Raw genomic sequence first — 21,846 nt, 5'->3', positions numbered from 1 at the left:
AATCGACGTTCTAGCGGTGTATTTGATCTGCGCATGTGCTTGCAACAACCGAGCGAGCATCCCTATTTAGCGCGAGTGAAGTGAGTTCGGAACAACTGAATGTATCGGACGTTTTAATCGAACTATTATATGAATATGTCTATCCACTATTCCATTGTTGTGTGCATGTAACCGTATTCATTTTGAGTTCATTTTCTTTTGGTTTATATAATGGTAGGTAACAAACTGTTTTTTTTCACAGACGTGAAGAACGTCTATTCCGCCACGTCACCGTGGAGTGGAACTAGCATGCATCGTTCTGCTATTTTAGACTGGTCTAGATCATGGAATACTCTTGGAATCAGCAGGGCTACCTGTTATCGCGCTGGTTATTACCTGTTACATTCACTTCGATTTTGGAACTCGAGCAGGTTCAGGGCTTGAAAGGTATGAGAGCTAGAAGAGCACCGAACGCGAAAGTGACTCAAAACGGACCTGGCAACACGCTGTTGCTATGTGCTAAAAAAAGTGTGAAGTAGTGGTGGTGTTTTTTTTTTTTTTAAAGGGGGCTCGATTTAGTTTGTTTTGGGTAACATTATGTAGCCTATAAGCACACCAAGTGACACCTTTTAAACACACAGGATCAACACTTCGTAAATTGCCTGAAATAATTATTTTAGCAGAAATGACTCCAGCCCAGCCATTGTTACATTGGCTGCTGTAGGTTCATTCACATCAGTCGATCTACAAATACACAGCCTATTAGCTATACAATTGTAATGATATAGCCCTGAAATGGGGGGGACTATAACAAATTATTCACACTGACAAGTAGCATCAGTGACTGTTCAGTCAGTTTGTAATGATGAATTGCATAAAATGAACAACTCTTTACATATCTCTATTCTCAAATGAAATAGCATTCATATTTGTATTCCTAGGCATTACTAAATCAAACTCCACAAAAAAACGGAATCAATAGAGCACACAGATGATCGATCAGATGACATTTACATGAATTATTAGAATATTACTTGCTATTCTGTTTTATCAGTGATGTAGTGGTAAACTAAACGCCAGTAGGTGACCGTGGTAAGACAACCACTAATAAAAATTAAAACATGACTTTTCTAGAACTGTATTGTTTGCGTTTTAAGATGTGGAGATGTTCATATTGAAACATATATTTTTTTAGTTCTTAACTTGTTTGATAAAATTTGTACAGATTCTCTCAGGAGGACCCAGATGGGGCCCGACCCAAAGTTTGGGGTTGTCACGAGTTACCACAGTCACAAAGTCAAAATGGGCTATAGACTATTGTCATAGTGGAAAAAGTACCCAATTGTCATACTTGAGTAAATGTAAAGATACCTTTTTAATAGAAAATGACTCAAGTAAAAGTCACCCAGTAGAATACTACTTGAGTAAAAGTATTTTGGTTTTAAATATGCGTGAGTATCAAAAGCAAAAGTGTAAATAATTTAAAATTCCTTACATTAACCTAACCAGACAGCACCATTATCTTGTTTATATAAAACAAATGTATTTACAGATAGCCAGGGTCACACTCCAACACTCAAACAAAGCATGTGTGTTTAGTGAGTCCGCCAGATCAGAGGCAGTAGGTGAGTGTGTGAATTGGACCATTTTCCTGCTAAGCATTCAAAATGTAACAAGTACTTGTGGGTGTCAGGGAAAATGTATGGAGTAAAAGTATATTGTTTTTAGGAATGTTGAATAAAATGTAAAGTACAGATACCACCCCCCACCTGGCCTGCATTGTACTAATCTCTCTGCTTGCTTCCTTTCTCTCTCCATCTCCTCTGCTTCGTCTTGCATGCATTGCAGCCTCACCACTGAGTGACCACATCCCAGTCTCTTAGAAGCCTACTCTCTTTAAAGCAAAGTTATTAATGAGAACTTAGTACCCTTTTCTTTCTTTTCTTTTTTGCTCCTGTTGAGGTAGACTCTGTTATAACTTTAGCTTTTTACTTCATCTTTCTAGCTGGCTAAATAATATTAGCCAGAGCCTTAAATGTTACTGCTATATAATTATCTTTCAACAGCCAACCACCTGACTGACATATCTAAAAGCGACTATTTGCCTGGTGTGAGCTCAACCTCCGAGTGTCTGTTTTTGCTTGTTTGGGGGATGACACGGCAGGAGCCGCAGGGCGGTTTTAAAATGGAGCGCAGCGTCTAGTTGCCAACTTGAGCTGCCTCCAAGCTGGGGTAGTTCATTTTACTTAAGGTTATGGCTATGCCCTCGGCCTGTGCAGCGAGAGGGCGGAGTAAAAAGGCGAATCCAAGGGATGTAGGCGAACATAACAAACAAATCACTGTTCATGATTCCACTCATTCAAAAGAGGCAGGCGTGATTCGAACTGTCAGATCAAGACTTTAAGCCTTCTGAGTAGTGATGCACTGACATGACATTTTTGGCCAATACCGATATCCAAAATATTTCTTGCCCCCAAAAAAAGTTTTGTTGAGCAGGAGTTTCAATTCCATGACAGATGGTATCACTTCTGCCGCAGGCGCAGCTGATGAGCTTATTTCTCGAGTCAGTTGTTTGAATGGAGCTAGCTAGTGTGTTCATGTTTCAAACATGTTCTCATATGCCATTAAAATGGCAGCAGCGGTATGACAACCAGCACATTCGTGAACATGAAATATGACTTTCCTTAGTACGAAATCCTCGATGACCCACTGTGTTGTCAGACTCCGCATGCCCATGGGGCTGATATCGCTGGTCCAAATGTCAGTCGTGAAGCTAATGGCAGTGACACTTTTACTGTGTAACTCCGGTGGGGCAACATCTGGAAAGTGTGTACCGGTGCTCTACAAGTCGGTGAAAGCCAACATCACCCACGACAGAGAACGGTTGACGGTCAAGGGCAATGAATTCCATTATCTTGGCGTTAATGGATTTCGCCTTTTGAGTTGTCTCAATGACATTTTGGTACTCTTTCAAATGTCTGCTCGACTTGTTGACTGATCGATCCACACAGCAGACATTGTGGACGAGTTTAGGAATGCTGTGTTGCACGTGTAGCGCAACATTTTACATGGTGTCATTACGTCATGTACCTACGTTATATAGGTGTGCACGTCAGCTTTGACATCGGTTTTGCACATCAGCGGTAAACTAGATTTCAGGCCGATACCAATGTTGGCATTTTTTAGCTAATATCGTCCGATACCGTTCGATCTTCACTGAAATATCGTGCATCCCTACTTCTGTGGACAAAAAAAAAATATATATATATATATATCACACACTAGAAGTCGACCGATTATGATTTTTCAACACCGATACCGATTATTGGAGGACCAAAAACGTTGATACCGACTAAATCTGCTGAATATATTTGTAATAATGACAATTACAACAATACTGAATGAACACTTATTTTAACTTAATATAATACATCAATAAAATCCATTTGGCCTCAAGTAAATAATGAAACATGTTCAATTTGGTTTAAATAATGCAAAAACAAAGTGTTGGAGAAGAACGTAAAAGTGCAATATGTGCTATGTAAGAAAGCTAACGTTTCAGTTCCTTGCTCAGAACATGAGAACATATGAAAGCTGGTGGTTCCTTTTAACATGAGTCTTCAATATTCCCAGGTAACACGTTTTAGGTTGTAGTTATTATAGGACTATTACCCTCTATACCATTTGTATTTCATTAACCTTTGACTATTGGATGTTCTTATAGGCACTTTAGTATTGCCAGTGTAGCAATATAGCTTCCGTCCCTCTCCTCACTCCTCCCTGGGCTCGAACCAGCAACACAACGACAACAGCCACCATCGAAGCAGCGTTACCCATGCAGAGCAAGGGGAACAACAACTATTAGAAGGCTGAGAGCGAGTGACGTTTGAAACGCTATTAGCGCGCGCTAAATAGCTAGCCATTTCACTTCGGTTACACCAGCCTCATCTCGGGAGTTGATAGGCTTGAAGTCATAAACAGTGCAATGCTTGACACACAACGAAGAGCTGCTGGCAAAACGCACAAAAGTGCTGTTTGAATGAATGTTTACACGCCTGCTTCTGCCTACCACCGCTCAGTCAGATACTTGTATGCTTGTATGCTCAGTCAGATTATATGCAATGCAGGACACGCTAGATAATGTCTAGTAATATCATCAACCATGTGTCGTTAACTAGTGATTATGATTGATTTTTTTTTTTATAAGATAAGTTTAATGCTAGCTAGCAACTTACCTTGGCTTACTGCATTCGCGTAACAGGCAGTCCCCTTGTGGAGTGCAATGAGAGAGAGGCAGGTTGTTATAGCGTTGGACTAGTGAACTGTAAGGTTGCAAGATTGGATCCCCCAAGCAGACAAGGTGAGAATCTGTCCTTCTGCCCCTGAACAAGGCAGTTAACCCACCGTTTCTAGGCCGTCATTGAAAATAGGAATGTGTTCTGACTTGCCTAGTTAAATAAAGGTAAACTTTTTTTATATATAAAAAAAATTCGGCAAATTAGTGCCCAAAAATACAGATTTTTGATTGTTATGAAAATCGGCCATTCAGATTAATCGGTCGACCTCTAACACACAGAAACATATTCGGACCCCTTGACTCTTAATACATTTTGTAACATTACAGCATTATTCTAAAATTGATTCAATTGTTTTTTTTTCCTCAATCGACATACAATGCCCCATAATGACAAAGCAAAAGCTGTTTGTTTTTTTAGACATTTTTACAAATAAAATAAACAGACCTTATTTACGTAAGTATTCAGACTCTTTGTATTGACACTCAAAATGGAGCTCCGGTATATCCTGTGGTAAATTCAATTGATTGGACATAATTTGGAAGGAAGCCCACCTGTCTATATAAGGTCCCACAGTTGACAGTGCATGTCAAAGCAGAAACCAAGCCATGAGGTTGAAGGAATTGTCCGTAGAGCTCCGAGACAGGATCGTGTCAAGGCACAGATCTGCAGGAAGGGTATCAACAAATTTCTGCAGCATTGAAGGTTTCCAAGAACACAGTGGCCTCCATCATTCTTAAATGGAAGAAGTTTGGAACCACCAAGACTCATCCCAGAGCTGGCCGCCCGCCCAAACTGAGCAATCGGGGGAGAAGGGCCTTGGTCAGGGAGATGACCAAGAACCAGATGCTCACTTTGACTGAGCTCCAGAGTTCCTCTGTGGAGATGCCGGAACCTTCCAGAAGGACAACCATCTCTGCAGCACTCCACCAATCAGGCCTTTATGGTAGAGTGGCCAGACGGAAGCCACTCCTCAGTAAAAGGCACATGACAGGCCACTTGGAGGTTGCCAAAAGGCACCTAAAGGACTCTGACCATGAGAAACAAGATTCTCTGGTCTGATGAAACCAAAATTGAACTATTTGGCCTGAATGCCAAGGGTCACATCTGGAGGAAACCTGGTCACCTTTCCCTCAATCCTGACTAGTCTCCCAGTCCCTGCCTCTGAAAACCATCGCCACAACCATGCTTCACTGTTGGCATGTTTTTCAGCGGCAAGGACTGGGGGACTAGTCGGGATCCAGGGGAAAGATGAACAGAGCAAAGTATAGAGAGAGAGATGTGATAACCTGCTCCAGAGCGCTCAGGACCTCCGACTGGGGTGACAGTTCACCTTCCAACAGGACAATGACCCTAAGCACACAGCCCAGACAATGCAGGAGAGGCTTCGGGACAAGTCTCCGAATGTCCTTGAGTGGATCAGCCAGAGCCCGGACTTGAACCCGATCAAACATTTCTGGAGAGACCTGAAAATAGCTGTGCAGCAACGCTCCCCATTCAAGCTGACGGAGCTTAGAGTACCGAGTAAAGGGTCTGAATACTTACGTTAATGTGCTATTGAAATGTTTATTTTTAATACTTTTGCCAAAGTATTTTACCTGTTTTTGCTTTGTCATTTTGGGGTGTAGATTGATGAGGGTAGGAGAAAACAATTTAATACATTTTAGAATAAGGCTGTAACATAACAAAATGTAGAAAAAGTAAAGTGGTCTGAATATTTTGTGAATGCACTATTCTATTGTTTTTGTACTCAATGAATGTCAATTACATGTCAATTATGGGTCAACATCTAAGTAGTGCTCCCAGCGTTGATCAAAGCTGCAGGATTCTCACAATGGCTTTGATCTCTGGCTTCAGTGGGTTGTCATACAGAGAGCAATGCAATGTTGGCGATGCGCAATCACCCGGGCGGGTGCACATGGTCACACTACTGTAGTATGTCTTGTCAAAGGAGAGGCATAGCCTTGGTTTCACAGAGAAACTGCCCCCTCCCTTGTCTCTCCTTCCTTCCTAGACCATGGCGTCGTTGACAGACTTGGCAGCATGATGGCACATGTGCCCTGCTGAGCTATCAATTCTTTGTTTTGGTCCATTTCTTTCTGGGGGAGTAAAGAGGCTTTCTAGAGGCCTGGTCCCAGTCCCCGATCTCTCCTGGCAGGGATGACTTGTGGAAGATGATAATACCCATGGTTAAAGATATATGGCAAAGTTGCATCTTCATATTTTCTGTTGACCTCTCAACACATGTCATGTGGGCCCTGGACTGTGATGGCCTCTAGTTTAGACCTGCATTTCCTCTCACCCACACTCTCTTCACAGCAAGGTACGGTAGTGCTTATGGTCATAACACTGAACCACTCATTATAACTGCCTCTTGTTTCCATGTGGTTATTTCAATACAGCATGGCTAGATCAGGTAGCTGCCGTCAGCTGTTGATCGAAAGCAACTTGTTTCAGCTTGTCGTAACAGGAAACTGAACCACTGCTGCAAGACAGTCCTTTTCGTTGTGAAAGTGATGCATGCTGCTTTCAATGCTGAGACTACGAAATGGAAGTATTCAGGGCTTTGTTATTGAGATGTCTGGAGTCCATGCAAGGCACCTACCAGTCCAAACGCACCTGGATTAAATGTTAGTGTCCTCTACCCCTACATCATGTATGCTAGATATGTGAGATTCTACCGAAAACATTCTGACAACTCTTGGCGCTCATGCTTTGGGCTTGGCCTTGTAAATGCATGCCAAATTTTCTTTTGGCATCCATGCTAAGAGCATTCCCCGCCCCCCCCCCCACACACACACATTCTGTCCTTTTGGTAACCTTGCCTTTATTTGTTTATAATTTATTGATCCCATTGAGATCCAGTGTCGTTTTCAAGGGAGACTTCTCAAATCTGCAGCAATTACACAATGACACAAAAAGCATTAACCACATTGAGCATAATTCAAGGCATTCATAGTCGCAAGGAATACAACTGTGGTCTAAAAACAATTCCAATCCCTGTAACAATTCTGGAGAATGTCTTTTATTATAATAATAGCACATTTCGTCATAGATTGCGCAGTCAAACTAACATCCTCTAAAACCACAAGTCAGTTGTCTTCTATTTTCCATACCCTGCCTGACTTCAGCATAGAATAAAATGTGACACCCATGTCATTTCCCGCTGGCTTCAAACAGCTCTTGTGATTTTGCTGCTTACAAAGGCTTACACTGCACAGCTCACCATGTCTGAATTGCTTTCGTTTGTCAAATTATATTTCACATCAACAATTATCATCTTTTCAGGTCAATACATTTGGTTTCTTTTCTTAATACTTTCTTTCCAATTCTATATTTTATGTTTGTCTGCGCTTTGGACACATTGCGTAAGTGCTGGCCTAGGACCTGTCTCTGCTACCTCCCTGGAGCCATTCCTACATTGGAAATACTGGATTTAGAAGCTTGACCAGTTGATCCAGGATATGCACAGATGGAGGCCTGGGGAAATCCCCAAGTGAATGTAACCTGAGGTCAAGGTGAAGCGCAAAAACCATTTGCTCTTTATGGCTGTTCATTTACCTGCCACTTTATGGCTGTTCATTTACCTGCCATGAGAGTTTTTTTTTTCTTTTTTCTGGTGGTTGCTGAAACATCATGATCATGGTGTTATGTTGAAGAGCGTGGCCAACTGGTTATTGTGGCCTGTGTGACCAGAATATTATAGGTGACATCATGGGGAGAGCCATATAACCATAGAGAAGTAAAAGTCTGTAGGCTCTACTTTTGGTGCCCTACTACTGGTCCGACAGTCCCTGTACATCTCATTCCAAAATCATGGGCATTAATATGAAGTTGCCCCCCCTCCTTTTGCTGCTATAACAGCCTCCATCCACTCTTCCGGAAGGCTTTTCACTAGATGTTGGAACATTGCTGCGGGGACTTGCTTCCATTCAGCCACGAGCATTAGTGAGCTCGGGTGCTGATGTTGGGTGGTTTAGGCGTGCCTTGCAATTGGCGTTCCAATTCATCCCAAAGGTGTTCAATGAGGTTGAGATCAGGGCTCTGTGCAGGCCAGTCAAGTACTTCCACACCTATCTCGAAAAAAAGATTTCTGTATGGACCACTTTAGTATTGCCAGTGTAACAATATAGCTTCCGTCCCTCTCCTCGCTCCTCCCTGGGCTCGAACCAGCAACACAACGACAACAGCCACCATCGAAGCAGCGTTACAAATGCAGAGCAAGGGGAACAACTACTAGAAGGCTGAGAGAGCGTGACGTTTGAAACGCTATCAGCGCTCACCCCGCTAACTAGCTAGCCATTTCACTTCGGTTACACCAGCCTCATCTCGGGAGTTGATGGGCTTGAAATCATAAACGGCGCAATGCTTGACGCACAATGAAGAGCTGCTGGCAAAATGCACGACAGTGCTGTTTGAATGAATATTTACGCGCCTGCTTCTGCCTACCACTGCTCAGTCAGATACTTAGATACTTGTATGCTCAGTCAGATTATATGCAACGCAGGACACGCTAGATAATATCTAGTAATATCATCAACCATGTGTAGTTAACTAGTGATTATGATAGATTTTTTTTATAAGATAAGTTTAATGCTAGCTAGCAACTTACCTTGGCTTACTGCATTTGCGTAACAGGCAGTCTCCTTGTGGAGTGCAACGATAGAGGCAGGTCCTTATTGCGTTGGACTAGTTAACTGTAAGGTTGCAAGACTGGATCCCCCGAGCTGACATGATGAAAATCTGTCATTCTGCCCCTCAACGAGGCAATTAATCCACCGTTCCTAGGCCGTCATTGAAAATAAGAATGTGTTCTTAACTGACTTGCCTAGTTAATTAAAGGTATTAAAAAATCGGCACCCAAAAATACCAATTTCCGATCGTTATGAAATTCTTGAAATCGGTCGACCTCTAGTTTCGTTGCAGCAATTCAGCCATGAAGGCCTGATTCACCAGTCACCTCTGAACAGTTGTTGACATGTCCGTTATTTGAACTCTGTGAAGCATTTAATTGGGCTGCAATTTCTGAGGCTGCTAACTCTAATAAACCTTTCCCCTGCAGCAGAGGTAATTATGTCTCTTCCTTTCCTGTGGCAGTCCTCATGAGCCAGTTTCATCATAGCGATTGATGATTTTTATGACTGCACTTGAAGAAATGTTAAGTTTCTTAATTTTCCAGATTGACTGACCTTCTTGTCTTAAAGTAATGATGGACTGTTGTTTCTCTTTGCTTATTTGAGCTGTTCTTGCCATAATATGGACTTGGTCTTTTAATAAATAGGGCTATATTCTGTATACCACACCTACCATGTCACTACACAAATGATTGGCTCAAACGCATTAAAAGGGAAAGAAATTCCTCAAATTAACAACGCACACCTGTTAATTGAAATGCATTCCAGGTGACTACCTCATGAAGCCAGATGAGCGACTGCCAAGAGTGTGCAAAGCTGTCAAGGCAAAGGGTGGCTACTTTGAAGAATACTCTAATATAAAATATATTTTGATTTAACACTTTTTGGTTACTAAATGATTCCATGTGTTATTTCATAGTTTTGTCTCACTATTATTTTACAATATAAAGAAAAACCCTTGAATTAGTAAGTGTGTCCAAACTTTTGTCTGTGTGTGTGATACCAGTATTGTTAAGCAAGTGTTAGGCTACACAGTAGACTGTTTGGCTTTCGGAACTCTGAAAGCCAATGCTTTGTTCATGGAGTCTGAGGCTATTTACAGCAAGTTGAAGGCCTTCAAATCCAATTAAAGGACAAGTTTATTTATGTAGCCTCCTGGATGAGGTGTCCCAGCTGTGGCATTGGGACTTTATCTACCCCCCTCTTTCTCTGTTCTGAGGGCTGTCAATTAATCTAAGAACAATGTGCGAAGGACTGTATGTGTAAAGGATGTCACACTGCTTGCTGTACCACTTCCTCACGCACATGTTAACAGCACAGGCCCTTGAAAATAAAAGAGAGCCGCGCACTCTAGGAGCTCAGATGCAATAATGTAATACCAATGTTTCGATAGCCAAGCTGTCTTCATCAGGGTATAATCACAAACATCTGAGCTCCTAGAGCGTGTGGCTCTTTTATTTACAAGTTTCTACTCCGCTAGCCAGCACCTCGTCTTAATAGGTGTGCGTTTCTTTTTCTTCTATAACAGCACAGGCCCTAGCTGACCACTGGTTTTATCCCTAACGGCTGGGACAATTCCCCTCCTCCCCCCTCTTCCTTACTTTCCCAGTGGATTTGATCAGTGCCGCACAGCACGTGTCTCACTGTTGGGACTTACAGGCCAGCGATTAGAGTCTTATCTGATCTGCTAATCCCTTCCTCCAGTCAGCTGGAATTGTTTTGGAAGCGCACCAAATCAAACACTGACAACTACTCTGTGTTATGCAACAATCTAGTACTTTCTCCTGTACCATTGTCAAGTAGGGTGGTTGGTCGGGTGTATAACATGAACGTCTAGCAACCCGAAGGTTGTGTGTTCAAATCTCATTACAGGCAACTCTATTTTGGGGTGGCAGGTAGCCTAGTGGTTAGAGCGTTGGGCCAGTAACCGAAAGGTTGCTGGATCAAGTCCCTGAGCTGACAAGGTAAAAACCTGGTGTTCTACCCCTGAACAAGACAGCCTACCAGGGAACAACAACTGTACTGGGAACACTAATTAGAAATGCCAACAAGTATGGGGACAAGAAGCAGCAGGGGGAAGGAAGATGTCCTGGAAACCTGTCACCATGGGTGACATGCTCAACTACATTTCCTTGGTGATTTACTTGGGACTGGTAAATGTATCAAGACTAATTGACAACTGGAGCAAGTCCCCACTATCGGTTTGAGTGAAAACCGATTCTTGGCCATCAATTGTACTTTTCACATAAGGATCAGGCGAATGACCAGACGGGGACTGCAGGGTATGATCATCTTGCATGAGTCAAGCTCCTTTATCATGACATGGTGGAGGCATGCAAATCTTACTTCTAGCCTGCGCAAAATATATCTATAGATTAGTGCATGGTTGCCTCAAAGGCTTGAATTGGCTTGAAGCAATATATGAAAAATAAGCCGACCCAAATGGGGCTACAAGCTCGTTGTGCTAGCTGATTCTGCCTACACGTGGAACTTTTTCATCTATGAAGGCAAGGCGATCACACCCACTAGGAAGACCTTAGTTATGACTCTGTCATGCAGCTGATGGACTTCCCCTTACTTGGCAGTGGGTACAAGCTCTTTGTGGACAATTTTTATACTAGTCCCATGCTTTTCATAAACCTTGAAAAAGACAATAGGAGTGTGTGTCACCATTTGTCCTAACAGAATCGTTTTTCCCAAGACCAAGGTAAATGACATGACAAACACAGGGGAGAGGGGGATTATACATTGGATCAGAACTAACAAGCTGCTTTTTGTGAAATGGAAGGACACTAGGGAAGTAACCATGCTCACCACACAATATAAGGCATTCAATAACGACCATTTCTCAAGGAGGTTGAAAAATGCCAATGGGGCATGGGTCAGGAAGAATGTTTCTATGAACTACTACAATACCAGCATGGGGGTTGTCGACCGATCTGATGCTCTGATAGCCTACTACCAGGTCCCTCCACAAGACCAGGAAGTGGTATAAGACTTTTTTTGTGGACATTGCTACAGTAAATGCTTTAGTTCTCCACAAGCAGATGGCCAAAGCAAAAGGTCAAACCCCTCTCTCCTAGTTGGCTTCTGAGAGCAGCTGGTGGTGAAAATGGCTGAATTGGGGGCCCAAAGCAACCTCCCAACCATCAAGACCCCCCACTCAAGGGGTTGAAAAAACACTTGGATATTATTATACTGAACAAATAGCATTTAGGGATTGCAAATGTGTAATAGCACTGGAGTATCTAATTTATAGACATATGCCACTTTGAAGAGGTTTAGGGACACTTGGAAAAGCCCCGTGATCCCACCTGGCACCACTTACTAAAACATCTGCCCATTTCCAGTTGTTAGGTCTATCAATCCTATTTTTTGTTTCTAATATTGTTCACATGTTGTGGAAGCCATCGGATGTGTTTCCAGCACTAGTCATCAATAATTCACATATAGCTTGTCAATAAAAGATGACTTTACAAAAAACAAAGTTATTTTGTGTGTGCTTGATCTTGTGTATTCTGAAGTATGTAACTCCTATCTTCTGATCATTTCCTCAATCTCCCAGATGTCTTTCCAAATATATGAAGATTTCGCTTGTCAGAATTATGTAATTACACATGAACAGCAGTTACTTTTGGGTATGTCTATTTAGGTGGAAATCTACATTTTGCCATTACATTTAAGAGGTTAACAGGGTTTGATGCTGTGACCAAAATGTCGCATTTGCGACCGTTTGACTCGGCAGTGCAACACATTTTATGGTGGTTCACAATCCTGATTTATTCAAACCATGTGCAATTGATCAAAAATAAACGGGAATGCCCCTGTCTGTTTGTCGTCTTGACATACAGGGGTGGTTTTGAAAACCCTCCGGGGCAGTAGATCATCCCCGTCAGTTTCCTGCTTGGGCCAGTGAAAATAAATCTTGTAATAATGCTATTTTCATCTAGGCTATACATTAGAACACATTCCTAATATTGAGTTGCACCCTCTTTTGCCACCAGAACAGCCTGTTTTGTACACCCAGTGTATAATTGATTAAAAACAGATTGATTCCCGAAGCTGTTTGTTCCTTATGTCGATTTATTTATCACGCGTGCTGCGCACACATAGCCTATAGATAATGTCGGGCAGAGAAGAGGGCGCAACTCTCAAACAGCTGGTTGTTGCTTGGAGCAAAGAGCGGTAGCGGTAGGAAAGATGTTCCAAGTTATATCTACCAGTAAATGCTAAGGCAAGAATGGGTATTTAAAAAGTTCCGTTTTGGTTGAATATATGTGACGCACAATTCAGTCATGGAATAGTCTACATTGAAAATCATATATTTCCTCTATGCTCTTTCGTCCTTAAAGTCAGTAAGTTATGGTATCGAATTTAGACGTTCGACTGCTCCAATATAATTATTCCGTCATTTAATTTCTGATCAGTTTTGTTGATGTTGGCGCTTTTGTTTGTTTCCTGCTTTTGGTCGCTTTTGCGTTTTTAAAACCTGTTTCAGAATCACCTTTTTATTTGCCAAGTACATTTACACATACTCAGAATTTTACTTGGTGATCTGTTGCTGCTAGTGAAACAACATTTAGAGACCGAATAAGGACAGCAGAGTTTTAACAAAGTTTACGTACACTACCGTTCAAAAGTTTGGGGTCACTTAAAAATGCTACTTTTTTTTTTTTTTTTTTGTCCATTATTATCATATCAAAATGTCATAGTGTAGACATTGTTAATTTTGTAAATGGCTATTGTAGCTGGAAACGGCTGATAAAAAAAAAAAAGGAATATCTACATAGGCGTACAGAGGCCCATTCTCAGCAACCATCACTCCTGTGTTTAAATGGCATGTTGCATTAACTAATAAAAGTTTATAATTTTAAAAGGCTAATTTGATTATTAGAAAACCCCTTTGCAATTGTTAGCACAGCTGAAAACTGTCCTGATTTTAAAATTAAATCTAGAATCTGCCTATTTCGCAACAAAGCCTCCTTTACTCACGCAGTCAAACACCCTCGTAAACTGACTATCCTACCGATCCTTGACTGTCATTTACAAAATAGCTTCCAATACTCGGACTGCATCCAGATTGCTGAGTAATCACAGTGCCATCCGTACGCTTTTTTATTCCATGTGTAACTCGGTTGTTTGTGTCACACTGCTTTGCTTTATCTTGGCCAGGCCGCAGTTGTAAATGAGAACTTGTTCTCAACTAGCTTACGTGGTTAAATAAAAAGCAATAAAACTGGCCGAGTTTAGCATTTGTGGGTTCGATTACAGGCCCAAAATGGCTAGAAACAAAGACTTTCTTCTGAAACTCGTCAGTCTATTCCTGTTTTGAGAAATGAAGGCTATTCCATGCGAGCAATTGCCAAGAAACTGAAGATCTCGTGCAATGCTGTGTACTACTCCCTTCACAGAACAGCGCAAACTGTCTCTTACCAGAATAGAAAGAGGAGTGGGAGGCCCCGGTGCACAACTGATCAAGAGGACAAGTACTGTACATTAGTGTCTAGTTTGAGAAACAGATGCCTCAAGTCTTCAACTGGCAGCTTCATTAAATAGTACCCACAAAACACCAGTCTCAGCAACAGTGAAGAGGCGACACCAGGATGCTGGCCTTCAAGGCAGAGTTCCTCTGTCCAGTGTCTGTTCTTTTGCCCATCTTAACATCTCAACATCAACTGTTCAGAGGAGACTGTTGATCAGGCCTTCATGGTTGAATTACTGAAAAGAGGCCACTGCTAAAGGACACCAATAAGAAGGAGAGACTTACCTGGGCCAAGAAACACGAGCAATGGACATTTTAGACCGGTGGAAATATGTCCTTTTTGGTCTGAGTCCAAATGTGAGGTTTTTGGTTCAAACCACCGTGTCTTTGTGAGACAGAGAGTAGGTGAATAGATGATCTCTGCATGTGTGGTTCCCACCATGAAGCATGGAGGTGGGGATAAGTTGGACCGCAGTGTGAAGGAAAAGCAGGCAACAAGTGCTCCGCATATGTGGGAAGACAGTTGGAAAATAATTCCAGGTGAAGCTGGTTGAGAGAATCCCAAGAGTGTGCAAAGATGTAATCAAGGCAAAGGGTGGCTACTTTGAAGAATCTAAAATATGTTTGGATTTGTTTAACACTTCTGTTTACTACATGATTCCATATGTGTTATTTCATAGTTTTGATGTCTTCACTGTTATTCTACAATGTAGAAAATAGTAAAAAATAAAGAAAAACCCTTGAATGAATAGGTGTCAACTTTTGACTGGTACTGTATATGAGTGCAATAAGTAGAGGACAACTGGAAAGAAATCCACTCTTATTTCTATGTGGTGTGAGTAGGTGGTATGCAGGTGGGCAGAGCTAAGTGTTTTTTTATTTAATTTATTTCACCTTTATTTAACCAGGTAGGCTATTTTAAGAACAAGTTCTCATTTACAACTGTGACCTGGCCAAGATAATAGCAAAGCAGTTCGACACACAACAACAGAGTTACACATGAATAAACAAACCTACTGTGGAAAAAGTTTATATACAGTGTGTGCAAATGAGGTAAGGGAAGGCAGTAAATAGGCCATGGTGGTGAAGTAATTACAATATAGCAATTAAACACTGGAGTGATAGATGTGCAAAAGATGAATGTGCAAGTAGAGCTACTGGGGTGCAAAGGAGCAAGATAAATGCAGTATGGGGATGAAGTCGATGAATGGGCTATTTACAGATATGCTAGGTACTGTGAGCTGCTCTGATAGCTGGTGCTTAAAGTTAGTGAGGGAGATATGAATCTCCAGCGATTTAAAAAAAAAAAAAAAAAAAAAAAAATTTTTATTTAGTTTGTTCGTCATTGGCAGCAGAGAACTGGAAGGAAAGGCGGCCAAAGGAGGAATTGGCTTTGGGGGTGACCAGTGAAATATACCTGCTGGAGTGCGTTGGGCTTGCTCTCGTCTAAACAATGCCTCTTTGACAGGCCTGCATTCTGCTGGGGATCAGAGTGCTTAGTTACTGCATGGACAAGTAACTCTATGCAGGGTCATTCATTCAGCTTCAATCAGCCAGGCAGCATTTAGCTCTGCTCAATAAGACACTGTGCAGGGAGCTCTCAACTGTCAGAAGCTTGTTCAGGCTCTACAAAGGCAAAACTGTTGATACAGCAGGCTTGACTTGCTGGAGATGTAGGTGTTGTTAATAATTTACCTGAATGTTTTTGTTTGTATGTAAACTGGAGCAGCAGAGCAGAGTATAGCTAGCAGAAGTAATTCAGCCAGCCTGCCAATGGAATGAGGAAGTGTAACTAACGGACTATTATTGACAAACTTTAAAAAATATATTTTTTTAAATGTTTAACTCATGTCCGTGTGGCTTTACAGTTACTTGATTTGGCGTTGTTGCAATGATGGAGAACTTGAGAGGCTACTTTAGGTGACATGTTTGTCTCTGCCCATGTGTAAGTTGAGTGGGTTAACCCACGTCAGCTAGCACTCTGCTACACTCACTAAAGACATAGTAACCTGATCCGCCTTGTCACCACATAGCCTACATGGTGTAGAGTAGGTGGATCTCTGAGAGGGGCGGGTTTGTTTTTGATTTATTTTAATTATCTTATGGGACAGCATACCCCTATCAACTAGTGAAGATTCTGTCTTGAGATTCTTAACGCCCATGTCTAGAACACCAAAATAGAAACGATAACCATCCTATTTCCACACTGGAAATGCACAGCCATGATGTGTGTATTCATTCTCTGTCATTGAATGCCTTTGTCATTCACTCGCTCTGAGTCTTACTATTGCTGCATTCACTGAGAGCCCGTGCACATTTCCACAGTCATTACATTTGGGATGTGTTCAGACCCTTTGACTTTTTCCTCACTTTGTTACGTTAGTCTTATTCTAAAATTGCTGTGGATTTTACTTTTTTTTATCCATCTATACACTACCCCATAATGACAAAGTGAAAACAGGTGCTCAAATGTTTGCAAATGTATTAACAATCAAAACGGATGCCTTATTTAGACCCTTTTGCTATGAGACTCAAAATTGAGCACAGGTGCATCCTGTTTCCATTGATCATCCTTGAGGTGGTTCTACAGCGTGATTGGAGTCCACCTGTGGTCAATTCAATTGATTGGAAATTATTTGGAAAGGTGCACACACCTGTCTATATGATCCCACATTTTACGGTGTCCTTAGAGCTCCAAGACAGGATTATGTCAAGGCGCAGATCTGGGGAAGGGTACCAAAAAATGTCTGCTGCATTTAAAGGTCCCCAAGAACACAGTGGCCTCCATTCTTAAATGAAAAGTTTGGAACCACCAAGACTCTTCCTAGAGCTGGCCGCCTGGTCAAACTGAGCAATCGGGGGAGAAGGGTATTGGTCAGGGAGGTGACCAAGAACCCGATGATTCTGACAGCGCTCCAGACTTTCTCTGTGGAGATGGAGAACCTTCCAGAAGGACAACCAGATGGAAGCCCCTCAGTAAAAGGCACATGACAGCCCTCTTGGAGTTTGCCAAAAGGCACCTAATGGACTCTCAGACCATGAGAAAAAAATTCTATGTTGAAGCGTGGTAGTGGCAGCATCATGTTGTGGGGATGTTTTCAGTGGTGGGGACTGGGAGACTCGTCAGAATCGAGGAATAGATTAATGGAGCAAAGTACAGAGATTCTTGATGAAAACCTGCTCCAGAGCGCTCAGGTTCACCTTCCAACAGGGCAACGACCCTAAGCACACAGCCAAGACAATGCAGGAGTGGCTTCGGGACAAGTCTCTGAATGTTCTTGTGTGGCCCAGCCAGAGCCCGGACTTGAACCCAATCGAACATCTCTAGAGAGACCTGAAAATAGCTGTGCAGCGACGCTCCTCATCCAACCTGACAGAGATTGAAAGGATCTGCGAAGAATGGGAGAAACTCCCCAAATACAGGTGTGCCAAGCTTGTCGTGTCATACCCAAAAAGACTCGAGGCTGTAATCTCTGCCAAAGGTGCTTTAACAAAGTACTGAGTGAAGGGTGTGAATTCTTATGTAAATTCTATTTTGAATACATTTGCAAAAATGTCAACCTGTTTTTGCTTCTTCATTTTGGGGTATTGTGTGTAGATTGAGGGAAACTATTTAATCCATTTTTAGAATAAGGCTGTAACAAAATGTGGAAAAAGTCAAGTGGTCTGAATACTTTCCGAATGCACTGTATCTGAATAACATGCAATGGCCTGTCAAGACTGGCTGTGTTATGTCTCCTCCTGGCTGAGAGTGTGTGTGTGTGTGTGTGTGTGTGTGTGTGTGTGTGTGTGTGTGCCTCCCTCTCTTTCGGTCTTTCTCTGTTTGACTGTCTTTTGTTTCTCTCTCTCATTGTCCAACACTTCAGCTCCATTATATAGCTCCATGTCACACGAGATCCACATAGCACGTTGGGAGCGACGAAACAACAGAAGCCCATTAATTTTCAATAAAGAAGAGAAGTAGGCGTGTGAGCATGGGTGAGGGACGTGAACAGGGCCGGACCATAGTTGGAGTAAGCTGAACTTTATTGAAATACTCTGCGACATCGTGTTGTGATTGACCAATCGAAGCGGACTATAATATCCAGACCCTACTGGATTGACTGTTGATACCTAGCACTATCTGGCCTGCTTGCTAGCACCAACATGCGTAAAAAGGCTCTCATCCATGTGAAGTACTACCTGCTGCACAGCACACATTGTTTTGAGAGCTGAGAAGAGCATAGGGAGGTGTATCTTTTTCCCTACTGTACCATATTCATCGATTTAAGAAATATATATATATTTTAAATTTAAAAATATATATTTGTGTAAATACAATAGCTTTGGTCCAGTTTTTCACAACTACTCATTGAATTGTTGCTAGTGGTACTAAAGGATCGTCTAATTACACAAGTTGAATTTGGTATTCTTCAAATTTCTCTTCAGAAAATGTAGCTTCAATTTAATATAACTAACTAAGGCAGGCTAATGGGTTTCCTCTATGAGTAAGGCAGTGATCCTCTGAACTCAACGCCCATTGGTCAATGCTACAAGGGAGGGAACGGCCGCTGTGTGTTTGGGTGAACCCAGGGTCTCCATGCTGTTATTGATATTCAGAAGCAGTGCATTTGAGTCTCGGTGGCACGTGCAGCTGAGGTCAGGAGCGATGTGAGGACAAATGACCTGACTGAACTGGGAGGAGGATTGACAAATGCTGTCAGTGTGTTGCTGCAGATGAGTCTGAGCTCCTGTTCTAAACACAAGATCTCTGCCCTGTTCTCCGGTCCCACATCAAAGGTGTGTTACAGCTACAGAAGCTCAAAGGGCGGCTAAGGGCACTTATCACTGATGCTTCCCACTCGTACTGCGAGACCTCCGATGGGTGGAATTTCCACACACTGAATCAACCACTGACAGACACACAGGCCTACTGGTAGACCGTTTGCAGCCGCTGGCACACATCTGTTTTGATATTCAGAGCCATTCACTGGTTTTCTCTCACTGCTGCCAAAACGCCAGCATCTTCCACACGATCCAGGTACCAGACAAGCTCTATTTCTGCTGTGACGGGAGACACTCTGGAATTGGTTCAGACTTCTAACAGCTATGACATGCACTTAGTGTACAAAACGTTAACTTTCCATGACGTAGACTGACCAGGTGAATCCAGGTGAAGGCTATATGATCCCTTACTAATGTCACTTGTTAAATCCACTTCAATCAGTGTAGTTGAAGGGGAGGAGACTGGTTAAGTATTTTTAAGCGACGATACAATTGAGGCATGGATTGTGTGTGTGTGTGTGTGTGCCATTCAGAGGGAGACAAAAGATTGAAGTGCCTTTTAACGGGGTATGGTAGTAGGTGCCAGGCGCACCGCTTTGAGTGTCAAGAACTGCAATGCTGCTTTTCACGTTCAACAGTTTCCCGTGTGTATAAAGAATGGTCTACCACCCAAAGGACATCCAGCCAACTTGACACAACTGTGGGAAGCTTTGTAGTCAACATGGGCCAGCATCCCCGTGGAATGCTTATGACACCTTGTAAAGTCCATGCCCAGACGAATTGAGGCTGTTCTGAGGGCAAAGGGGGGAGGTGCAATTCAATATTAGGAAGGTGGTCTTAATGTTTTGTACACAGTGTTCACTGAGTCTTTGGGAAGGAGAAGGGGGATAGCTAGTCAGTTGCACAACTGAATGCATTCAACTGAAATGTGTCTTCAGCATTTAACTCTACTCAGAGAATCAGAGCGGTGGACTGCCTTAATTGGCGCCTGGGGAGCAGTTGTTTGGGTTTAACTGCCTTGCAAATTTTTCCACCTTGCTGGCTTGGAGAACCTTTCGGTTACTGGCCCAATGCTCTTAACCGCTAGGCTACCTGCCACCCTACTGTTTGAAGAATGTCTGTACATTCAGTGGGGTTCTATATTTTGTATTCCTGCAACTGTTTCATTGTTAATTCATGATGGTGGTGCCTGGTAATTCAAGTAAGGCCTAGTTGAAATTTTTCCAGAGGATCGGATTTGCACACAGGAATGTATCGGTGAACATGCCTCGGTCAAGTCATGTGCGTGCACTGTGCAGCGGCTGGCTTTGGTGTGAGATTTTTGGCTTGTTCTTAATCAAGCCCCCATCACCTCGGTCTCTTGTCTATGTAGACTAAGGTTCGATGTGGCCTGTTTTCAATGTCGTCCCATGAGAGCAGAGGTAGACACCTACCCCACCAGTGCCTGAGTGCAGCTTCCATACATATACACACCGACATCTACTGTTTCATTATCCAGGCTTGGCTTTGAAGATCACGGGCCGAGGCGACTGTTTTTATGTCCCCTGCTCTGGGAGCAGCTGTGGTCCTCTGTTGCTGCCAAACGGCATGGGCCTCCCAGCATGCATTAGTGTTCCAGCGCTCTGCTCATTTACAGGCAGTGCTGCTGACCAGACAGCGTAGACAGCCTTTTGAAGAGAGCACTAATCACCGCGAGGAGATTGTGGAGCTCTGGTACAATATGGAAAGGGGTAATTATCCATACGAAGCAGCTCTCTGAGTATAGTCTAGTGTATAAAAATAGCACCAGCTCACTCACTACCCCGCTCTCATGAACATTGAGTTTGGCTTCAAAGGGTAGATGTACTTTAATGTAGCTATTTCAGGAGTAATTGGCACACGTGGAAAATTGCCCCTCCATTACTCCGTTGCTTTTAGGCATGAACCTTTTAATTTATTTTTGTGGCACATCATTTTGCTAGATAGTTGATTTTTTTTCTCCTGCAGTTTTCTATAAGAAGTACAGAGAGTGTGAGGGGAAGAGCGAGGAAGGGATGGAGGAAGAGCAAGAGCAGAGCCATGTAAATGTATGGTTCTGTGGGGGAGGACCATGAGAAAAGGATTACACTGAGGTCCTGTGGAGAGTGAACTGTTGGTCAACTCCCCCCCCACCCCCCATGGCCTCTACTAGGAATTGGAATTGGAGATTATTTTTTTTTTGAAAGGAAGAAATGCCTCTAAGGTTTTAACTGAACCTCAACTGGTTGATTCTTCATTGCATGTTTTTTTTTGGTCTGACCTGACAGCTGCCTGAGTAGGAAGAAACAGCTGGTGGAAAATGTCTTCTTTAGGAGGATGTTTGTAATTTCAGACGGCTTGATGCCCTTTCAAGGACTAGCTTTCAGGACCCTTGTGGTCGGATCAATGCGTAATTGTAATGTAGCTTTACTTATCTTGGAAACCATTGTCTTGCCCAATGAGCAGTGGTGCAGTGAATTCAGCCTACTGTATAAAATAACATTTTAATCAGTTAGCATCTTGTGATCTTGTGTAGATCTTGTGCAGATCTACTTACTGTAGCAATTAGTGTTAAGTGCCTTGCTCAAAAGCACATCTACTATTTTTTTATTTATTATTATTATTATTATTATTTTTTTACCTGGTGGCTCGGTGATTCGAACCAGTGACCTTCCGGTTACTGGCAAAACACTCT

The 21,846-nt window shown here is 42.4% G+C and overlaps 1 protein-coding gene across 3 annotated transcripts in view; it reads left to right on the top strand.

Moving 5' to 3' along the window:
- The window catches only part of LOC112256611 (low density lipoprotein receptor adapter protein 1-B), a 54,237-nt gene that overhangs the window by 893 nt on the left and 31,498 nt on the right, over positions 1 to 21,846 (top strand). The window lies entirely within an intron of this gene.

This window comes from Oncorhynchus tshawytscha, linkage group LG08 (assembly GCF_018296145.1).
Source record: "Oncorhynchus tshawytscha isolate Ot180627B linkage group LG08, Otsh_v2.0, whole genome shotgun sequence".
NCBI lineage: Eukaryota > Metazoa > Chordata > Actinopteri > Salmoniformes > Salmonidae > Oncorhynchus > Oncorhynchus tshawytscha.
This window is presented reverse-complemented; position numbering and strand designations above follow the sequence as displayed.